Genomic DNA, 10,119 nt, shown 5'->3' on the forward strand with positions numbered 1-10,119 from the left:
GGAGAGGAGCAGGAGCTGCCTCTCCCTTCACCAGAAGGACCAGGACTAGATGCTGACGGTCCTCAGCAGCCCTTGCATAGGCTGCTGAGGGAAGCATGGGGAAGAACCACACGGCCGCAGTGGCTGAGAAGAGGGCAAACACCCGCACCCCAGCTTGTCCTGACTGCCTGCCATGCTTCGCCCAGGGATGCCTGCCTCACTTCGTCCAAGGATGCCTGTCTCATTTTGTCCAAGGATGCCTGCCTCGCTTCTCGGATATAAACTGGTCTGTGTAACACAAGTGTTTAAAATGTATATTTGTATTTAGGCATGAGGATTGCACAGCACTTCACGTGCAAGTAAAAAGTAATAATATGTGAGCACTGAGAATTGCACTTTATTAATTCACGTGCAGTTGTACCCAGACTCCAACTGAACGATTGATTAGCAACCAAGTCTTGGTACAGCTACATAAAAGCAACATGTTTTCACTCATTCGCGGTTGGGTGTTCAGTGAGTGGAGAACGGGATAGGAGATAGAAATAATAAGAATAATAGTAATCGTTCAAAAATAGAAGCTCACCATGTTTGTTTGTTGGTCTATTGTTTGTTTGTTTAGTCCGTTTTGTTTGTCTATTTATTTTGGCGAATGTGCCGTGTCCTGTTTTTGTATTGTTACAGCTGTTTATTTTCTGTCTGTTTGTTTATTTATTAAATGCCGAGCGAAGCCATTTGCTCAGCTCAACCAAACTCCACCTCTCTGGCTCTGGTCTGACTCCACCCACTCCGGCTGTCTTTGTGATAGCATACACATCACTCGTCCAGTCAAAACCTCATGTGGACTCAGGCCGTGTGCAGAATGAGAGCGTCCTCTGATGTACATCAAGGCCAGAGGAAGAACCGTCCCCCATGCCAGCCCTGTTTCAGCACAGAGTTTAGTCAGCTTACTTTTCAAGGTCTGATTTGCATGTTCCACAGTGCCCCCACTTTACGGGTGGTAAGCGCAGTGTCTTTTTAAATCAACATGGAAAGAGGCCCCCAAACAGTCAATTATTTCGTTCACAAAACGTGACCCATTGTCCGAGCTCAATTTCATGGGCTCTCCATATCGGGGTATAATTTCCCTTACCAACACGCGGGATACCGCTAGAGCGGATGCATGTTTGATGGGGAAAGCATCTACCCAGCGTGAGAACATATCTACAAGGACTAGGCAGTACTTTTTTTTTCCTGCCATGGAATTAGTTCAATAAAGTCCATCATGACGTGGTCAAAGGGCTGGTTTGGTTTGGGATGGGCTGCCATGGAAACCCTGGTTCCTTTCCCCATGTTGTTCTGCACACATATAACACATTTAGAACAAAGCTGAGCAGCAAAAGCAGCAAAGCCAAAGCAAAACCAAAATTGATAAACATAGTCCACCATCCCTCCTTTGAACACATGGTCATGATCAAAGGATAACAGGCTCTGGGTAGGATGGGCTTGCCATTGGGACCCAACCAGAGACCACTCTTCGTTTGACCACCACTCTGTTTCCATTGGTGTTTTTCCTTGTCACCAGCAGATGCCTGGAGGTCAAGAATGTCCTGTAAGGAAAAAGGTTGATCTACAACAGAGGAAATGAGCAACTGCTGGACCGGAAAAGAACTGTCACATGTTGCTGCTGCCTTAGCTGCAGCATCAGCTCGTGCGTTACCCAGGGAGACAGCATCAGTGGAGTTAGTGTGCACTGTGCATTTTATTACAGCTATTGTCTTAGGCCGCTGCATGGCCTCTAATAGGTTCCTTACTAATTCACCATATTAATGGGTTTCCTGGATGCAGTCAGGAAATCTTGTAATTTCCACAGAGTCCCATAGTGTCTTTGTAGCATAGTCAAGTATCCAATTCCTGCAATAACCAGTCATGCCTAAGAAAGTCATCATCTGTTTTTTTTTTTTTTGTAATCGGTTGTGGTATGTTTATTATTGCTTCAACTCTGTCACGACCCAGAGACTCACTCGGTCTCTCTGCTGTTCCCTCCTTATCTCATTGTGTCTGTGGTTCATCTGCCCATAAACCCTGTGTTCCCCGCTTTCCTGATCCACCCCCTGACTGACTGCATTTGTTACTCCTATGTCCTTATTTACGACAAGTCCAGCATTCACCCTGTTGTTTGTTATCAAAACCTTGACCCACTGGGCCCCTACCTTGCCATCGCTGTTGCCCCTGTCCTTGTCCACCACGACCACCACATCCCCCTACTTTGCCCTGTGCGGCCCCGTATTCAGGTATTTGATTCTGGTAGTGTTGCAGCTGCACCAATTGCAATCCTGTTTTTTTTCTTTGTCTTCTTTTTTCTTTTCTTCTTGTGCAGCCTGTTGTTGGTTTCCCATCCAATGCAGGATTGGGCTACTGGACCCCGAAGGCCGGGTTTTATTCCATTCATGACGACTGTTTTCAACATTTCATTAAAATGAGATTTACTCTGTTTCAGTCCACTATGATCATGATAACACTTCAACAGCCGAGTGTAATAATCATCCTAGCTTTCTTCTAAGCCTTGCTTGCAATTATGAATTACAGTACAGTCTGGTTATACTGGCCATTTATCAGCAATCCGCTTCAATAAAGCATTGAGTTGTTGGATATAATGTCCGTCATTTTTTGTATGGTAGAGTAATGTCAAATGGTTCACTAACTGCCTGCCAAACCAACTTCAGTTTGTGGTGCAATACTTGTCCTATTTCGCCAGCATTAGGCCGATACGTTTGAACCAGTGCTTGCACCTGTTCAACGAACTGTCCAGAGTCCTTACGGTGATCAGGCAGGTCTCTGGCGATGTCATTCATCTCGCCAATATCCCAGTCTCATTGGACATTAACTGTGGGCTCCCAGTCGTCATGTCCTTCTGAGTCTTGAGGTGGTCTTTTATGGGGGTTAGGATATGCCACCAGGGGAAACACCTCCCCTTCACTGTACTGTTCTTTGACTTCATTCCCGTTTTGGAGCGTGTGGTCGGGGCTGTGGCTGCTGCTGGAGGTGCAGCTGCTGCTGCGTAGCTCTGTGGCTTTCCTGGGCTGGACCCTCCCCAAAGGGTGGAGCTGGATGTTACCATGCTGCTGCTGTCACTGGAGTCATTTCCTTCATCGTCATCAGCATCCGGTGGGGGTCAAGGCCGTAATAGGGAGGGGGAAGGCGTTCCAATTTCTCCACACTATTCTTGCCTTTTTTCTTTTCTGTAACACTTGTCGTCTGTGTCATTCTTTCCCTTGCCCTTTTATTGTTTCTCTAGCTCATCTTCTGCCATTCTTTCCCACTTTCTAAAACTATCCCAATCTATTCTTCCTTTACGCTTCTTCTTTTGTTTTATCCCATTTTTCTAACTACATCCCACAGTTAGCTAATTTACTTGTACTTAATGTTCCACTAAGGGGGAAATTTGACTTAGCATACCACAAGTCATTTTGACTCTGGGGACTTTCTCCCCATCTATCATGCATTTTTCTCTGGCATCCAGTCAAACTAGTACAGTCAACAGTATTACTTTTTGCCGCACCCATTATGTCACTTAGTCGCCTAACTTCTCTTAAACATGCTTTTTCTAATTCCTTATTATTGTGTCAAATTGGATATCCTCCAAAATACCCATTTATTATAATATCTTCTTTTAGGGAAAGTATTTTCTATTTTTCTGGTCCTTTGAGACAAACTTTTTCTATCGTTAATTTAAACAACGTACATTTAAATACTTGGATTTCAATTTTGGGCCAAATACTTTTTATGTAATACGTATTTTCTTTGTATTTTATAAGTCAACTATAACCATTCTTTTCAAACCAGATTTCACTCAATTCAGACATATATTAGGACATAACAAGCCGGCGACACAGACAAACACAGAAACAAAAGAATTAATAACAAGATATTTCAATTTCTATTTCAAGACACACAGTCTTCAAGACACACAGTCTTATTCAATAATAGTAATTACTTTCAATTTGTGTACACTATTTCAAGACACACAGTCTTATTCAATGTCAGGAATTCACTTTCCCGCAGTCTGGTACACAGTCCTGTATAGACACAATCTAATTTAAGACACACAGTCTTATTATGTATAGACACACAGTCTAATTTATTCCCGCGGACTGACACACAGTCCTGTATAGACACACAGTCTAATTTAAGACACACAGTCTTATTATCCCTAGACACACAGTCTAATTTAAGACACAGTATTATTATCTCACAATTTAAACTCTATTACTAATTCAAAATTGTTATCTCACCAGGTCTCACGTTTCGTGTTCGGGATCCTTTATCCACCTTGCCGATGCCCCCAAGGCAGATTCTAAGCAGACCCCTTCAACTATTTTTTAGTAATGGCGCGTCCTGACCTAAGTTAAGGTCTCACTGGTGATTTACTCCGTCTCCCGGGATGTTTAACGGGAGGAGTTCAGGATCCCATCCTCGTCTCCAAAATGTCATGGAAGTTTTTCACTCAACTTCTGAAAGAGACTCAGTGAGACAAACAAGATCGAATCGAACAAAGTTTACTACTCAAGGCTTGCAAACCTGAGAATACACTCACACACACAAGTGTTAGGAAACAGAGCAATGTTCTGACTACACAGAGCCAGTAAGCATAATATATACCTTGTAACCTACAGTTATTGCGAGCCAATCACAGAAGCTTAACTCAGTATAAGTTGGATAGCAACAACTTGGAAGATTAAGATGAGACCAATCATATGCAACAATAACAACTTATCTAAATTGCAAGCACCCTGAAATTAGACCTATTGTAACTAAGTTAGTGACATTTCTGAGAACTGTCACGGATGCAGCTTGCGGTTGATAATAAAGTGAACTTCCTCTTTCTTGCTAGTAGTGAATATCTTTCCATCCCTTATATGGGCCACTTGCCCTGCAACAAGAGGAAGTATGTACAATAACAATTACCAGTACATGATACATTATTATTATATGATACCTAAATCTTATAACCCGTAATAGCATTTAAACCTGAGCATGGAAACTAAACAATCATAGCAGTGGCAACATTATAATTTTCCCACCACAATAACTCCAACATGCTTAATGCTGTAGTGACCCTGCCACTGACCTCTGACCTAATAAGGCTGTCATATTGAGCTTGTGTGACTTTTTAATTTTCATCTGCACAGACAGTACCCTTTGAGTTATTGTATTAATGTTCGGTGCAGAGCTGTATTGTTTAAATATCTCAGTTTGTTTCTATTCCAGTCAGTGTGCAATAGATAAGAACCACTTCAGAGCCTCACTGTTTCAACCTCTGCACATAGAAATGAACCACTTCAGAGCCTCACTGTTTCAACCTCTGCATGGTGGGAGAGGAACAAAAGGGATGAATCATAAAAGAGAAGATTGAAAAACATACAAGAGAAATCTCATCCCTTTCAGAAACAATCAGAGTGATAGAACAGGAGATTGAAGCTGTAGACATATTCCTGCAGGTAGTGATTGTTTAACTCTGTGTGACAGGTTCTTATTGTGAATGCACACTTGCTACTATACTGTGAATGTTAACTGTGTGTGACATTTACAAGCATTTTAACTTAATTTTTAACACCTCCAGCCCCACAAACCAGCAGAGGTGTTTCATTGGTTTGGTGCTCCAGAGAATATGTTAATGGATAAACACTGAGTTCAAAATGTAAAGCTGGACAGCGTTGTTTCTGTTTTCAATCAAAGTGGTGTGTTTTAATAATGTCTCAATTCATGTTTTATTTGTTTCAGAATTACAAAGACACAAAGAGAAGGTATGTAAGATGTGGCCTGTCTTCCTCTCTTGTATTGTATTGAACGCAAGGACAGAGCAGCAGTAACTCCTGAATATTATTGCAGAGCCGAGTGCACACTACAGGATCCACAGTGTGTTTCAGGAGTGCTGATAGATGTAGCCGAGCACCTTGGAGAACATGCTGGGGATTGTTCAATACAGTGAGTACTGTGGGGCAGCATCACAAAGGAGGGGAGGGGGGGGGGGGGGTATAACCACAATCCACAATATGTGTAAGCAGCAAGATACAGCTCTATACAATCAATAATAATACACAATGTAACTTATAGACCTGGAGCAAATACACTTCTATCTATCAGAAAGATCATCTCTCAGTTTCATATTAAAACACATAGTATTGAGGTGAGCTGGAAGAGCATTCCAAGAGAGCAAAATGGTTTCTGATCCCATGTTGGTCTGCATTAAAACTCCTTGTAAAGAAACTCTTGCAGTAGAACACAGACTTCTGAGTTCAGTTCACTGTCTTGGAATGCTCCCAGAGCTCTAAGAATGTCAGCACAGAGCAGTGTCACAGTATTATATTCTATTGCTCTGATAGAACTCTAGCAGCTACAATTCTCACTGACCATCTTAGCCAATCAAAGATGGGTTTACACATGCTGTGAATTTATTTTTTTAAAACATGTGTTTGATATTGAATAATACTGTTTGAAATGGTATAGTATAAAGAAATATATACAATTCTTACCATTTGATTTATTCAAATGCTTGTATAGCGCCCCCTAGGATACCAACGGAGCCCAACACAGGAGACAACGTGACAGCCCCTGGTTACCACTTCTGATTCAAATAAATAGCAGGTTCTTTAACAATCAAGAGAGGCAAGTGTATAAAGTGAGGGCGACACCATAGTAAAAAGTAACAGGTTTTATTTGGGTAGCGTATGACAACTAACACATTAAGAACTAATCAGTCATTTAGTACTTAATTTCCATCCAAGAAAACACTTGCCAACAATAATTATCACTCAGCAATTTGATAGCAAAAACCATACAGATTGTCAAATATAGCAGCAGATTACAATAGCACCTCAAATCGGGCCAAAAAGTGCTATAGTGCCTTAAACATAGAGTTCCACACCAACACTTCAAAAACAGTGCGTTTCACACACACACACTTCAAAAACAGTGCGTTTTACACCAATACTTCAAAAACAGTGCGTTTCACACACACACTTCGAAAACAGTAAGTTTCACACCAACACTTCAAAAACAGTGAGTTTCACAAGCACAATTCAGAGATAAATAAAACTTCATATACTTTAAAATAACACATGTCAAAAATAGCAGCAAGTTATTAATTTCATAGAACTAAAACACAAAGCATCATGTAACTTTAAACTGCCTAATTCCAAACACTCCTGTAGACACTATTGAATCACTATGCAGGTTGCTACAAGATGAGTTTGCTATCAAAGTTTGATGTACCATGTATAGTGGACAGACAACAAGACTCAAAGAATGGTAAAGAAAAAGACGCTAGTTCTGCAAATTTAAAGCACGCTAATACACAGGACTCACAGATATATTGCACATAGATTCAAACCAACTACTGCAGTATACTCAGGACGGCAATAGTTAGGAAGGCATCTAGGTATTTCTTTCACAATTAAAAAGAGCTGTTTTCTTTTGTTTAGACAAGAGACATACAAAATAGCTACCCCGGTCTGAGAGCACGAGGGTTACTATACCAAACCACTGTAATACAGAGCGGACCAAACTATTCAATGGGAATAGCAAGACGTTTACTGTTAGCATCTAGCACTCCAGCCCATTTCCAGTGCATGCAAGCACTACAATTTATGGTTTAAAGTTAAACCTTACCAAATTGTAGTTCACAGACCCGTGCCCTCGGCTCACACAACTTCTAAATCCGGTAGCTCTGTTGTTTGGGTGACCTGATGTGTTTTTATACACGTCCCAATTAGCAATTAGCACTGCAGTTACTATGGAGATCAACAAGTTTTTTGGAGATTTAAGGGGATGTACCACATTATCAAAGTAAACATACATAAAAAAATGAAACAAAAATTGCACCAAAGAAAAATAAATAAATGACATTGCACACCCATTACACTTGTAGGGGGGTGTTCTTATTTCTAACCTGTCTCGCATTTCCTCTCTCAGCTCCAGTGACACTGGATCCCAACACAGCACACCCTGCTCTGATACTGTCTGAGAATCTAACAAGTGTGAGACTCAGTAATGAGAGACAACGGCTTCCTCACAACCCACAGCGGTTTGATCGATGTGTTAGTGTGCTGGGCTCTGAGGGATTCACCGCAGGGAAACACTGCTGGGATGTGGAAGTGGGAAACAAACCTGACTGGGATCTGGGTGTGACAAAAGAGTCCAGCCAGAGTAAAGGGAGCTTCACTCTGAACCCAGGAGTAGTAGCCCTGAGGGGTGGGGATCAGTACAGGACAGGGACCTCACCAGAGACACGACTCACTGTGGAGAATAAACCCCAGAAGATTAGAGTTCAGCTGGACTGTGGGGGGGGGGGGGGGGGGGGGGGAGTTCTTCCAGTGATATGAGACTACACTTTTAAACACAAATTTACTGAGAGAATGTTTCCATTTTTCTGGTCTGGCTTGCCTAACTGCCCCTCTCAGAATATGCCCTGTGAAGGCAGTTATAAAAGTAGACTATCCCAATGTGTTCCAGATGAACAATAGGGATGTATAATAATTATAATAATAATAATCAATAATAATAATATGCCTGTAACCCTGCTGGCTGCTGCACACTGATAGGAGGGGAAGGTGTGGAAGTTACAGGTGAAGAGTTTCAGTGAAGCTCATTTCCTCCTGCGTTAAAGGGATGAGCAGTAAACCAGTAAGAACAGGAGCAGGTTGTGTGGTTCACTGGAGGTGCTGGGGGTTTATATGGAGGGGCCGGGTCTCACTGGTATAATATCAGGTCACTCTGACTGCAGCCAATAGAAACACAGGAAATACATCATTCCTGCTGACTGCTCAACACACCTGTGTGGAGGAGCTCAGATTAAAAGGAAGCTGGCTGGGAGACAGCTCTTTATAATTAATGTACAATTTCTAAATCTAATACCACTATGATACCACATTGTTTATGATATTATTTATGTAACTATATATCTAAAGATTGGTAATAACCAAGGCATTAACACATGATCTAACCTTTTATTTTTCTTTTGCATTTCCAGTCTTTAATTCCCTTAGAATGGGATGAAGCCCATTTCTCCTGCAGCACACTGTAGATTCACTCCCTGTGCAGCAGGTATTAGGAACCCATCTGAAGCATTAAACTCCCTTTGCTGCATACAGAACTTTAGATAGATATATATATATATATATATATAACTATTATATATATTATATATATATATATATAATTATTTTGCTGTGTAAACACTGTCATCTTGTGCAGTTGTGTGAAGGTTTAGTAAAGTCTGGGAAAATGATTCTCCCTCAGAAATCAAATGAACAATGAAATGTATTAATTACTTTTTAATGGTATTATTATTTTTGCAATATTCATGTTAATCTGTGCAGTTCTGTGTGTGTGATGGTTTCTGTACTGCTGCTTTCTTAGCCAGGTCTCTCTTGAAAAAGAGATTTTCAATCTCAATGTGACTTCCTGGTTAAATAGAGATTAAAATTTTGAATCAGTAAATTTGATGGTGGTTCCACTGGTTTAGATTTCGAAAGCTAGCCCTCCAATTCCAGATGTGGATAATGTGCTGATTTAAAACATGAAGAATCCATTGTGCCTGTTGAAGTATCTGTAGCAGCTGGTATAGAGCTGTATTGTGTATCATTGAGCCTGGTGAAATATCATTAGGGTTTCTGATTTTTGGTTTTAATTGATACAAAAAAAATGGAATCAATGAATAGTGAATAAACACGGAAAACACCTGAAAAACATTGGAAATGGTGACTCAATTCACGCTGACTTCACTGCTTTCCCATAAAAAACCTACGAAAAAAATGTTTCCCTGCCTTCCTGATTAATATTATTGATTAATTCTGAATACCATCGTGCTATGGGGAAGCTTGTCAGGGTAGAGGGCAAAATGGATGGAAGCAAAATACAGGCAAATCCTTGAGGAAAACCTGCTTCAGTCTGCAAAAGACTAAGACTGGGATGAAGATTCACCTTTCAGACAATGATCCCAAGCACACACCCAAAGCAACACTGGAGTGGCTTAAAAACAAGAAAGTGAATGTCCTAGAGTGGCCCAGTCAAAGCCTGTATTTGGATCTGATTGAGATCTGTGGCAAGACTTAGATTGCTGTCCACCAACGATCCCCATCCAACTTGACAGAGCTTCAACAA

The 10,119-nt window shown here is 41.1% G+C and overlaps 1 pseudogene; it reads left to right on the plus strand.

The window, feature by feature from the left end:
- The first annotated feature begins 706 nt into the window (after positions 1-706).
- Positions 707-9,094, plus strand: LOC121328962 (annotated as a pseudogene).
- Positions 9,095-10,119: the final 1,025 nt, after the last annotated feature.

The sequence above is a fragment of the Polyodon spathula genome, chromosome 16, assembly GCF_017654505.1.
Source record: "Polyodon spathula isolate WHYD16114869_AA chromosome 16, ASM1765450v1, whole genome shotgun sequence".
NCBI lineage: Eukaryota > Metazoa > Chordata > Actinopteri > Acipenseriformes > Polyodontidae > Polyodon > Polyodon spathula.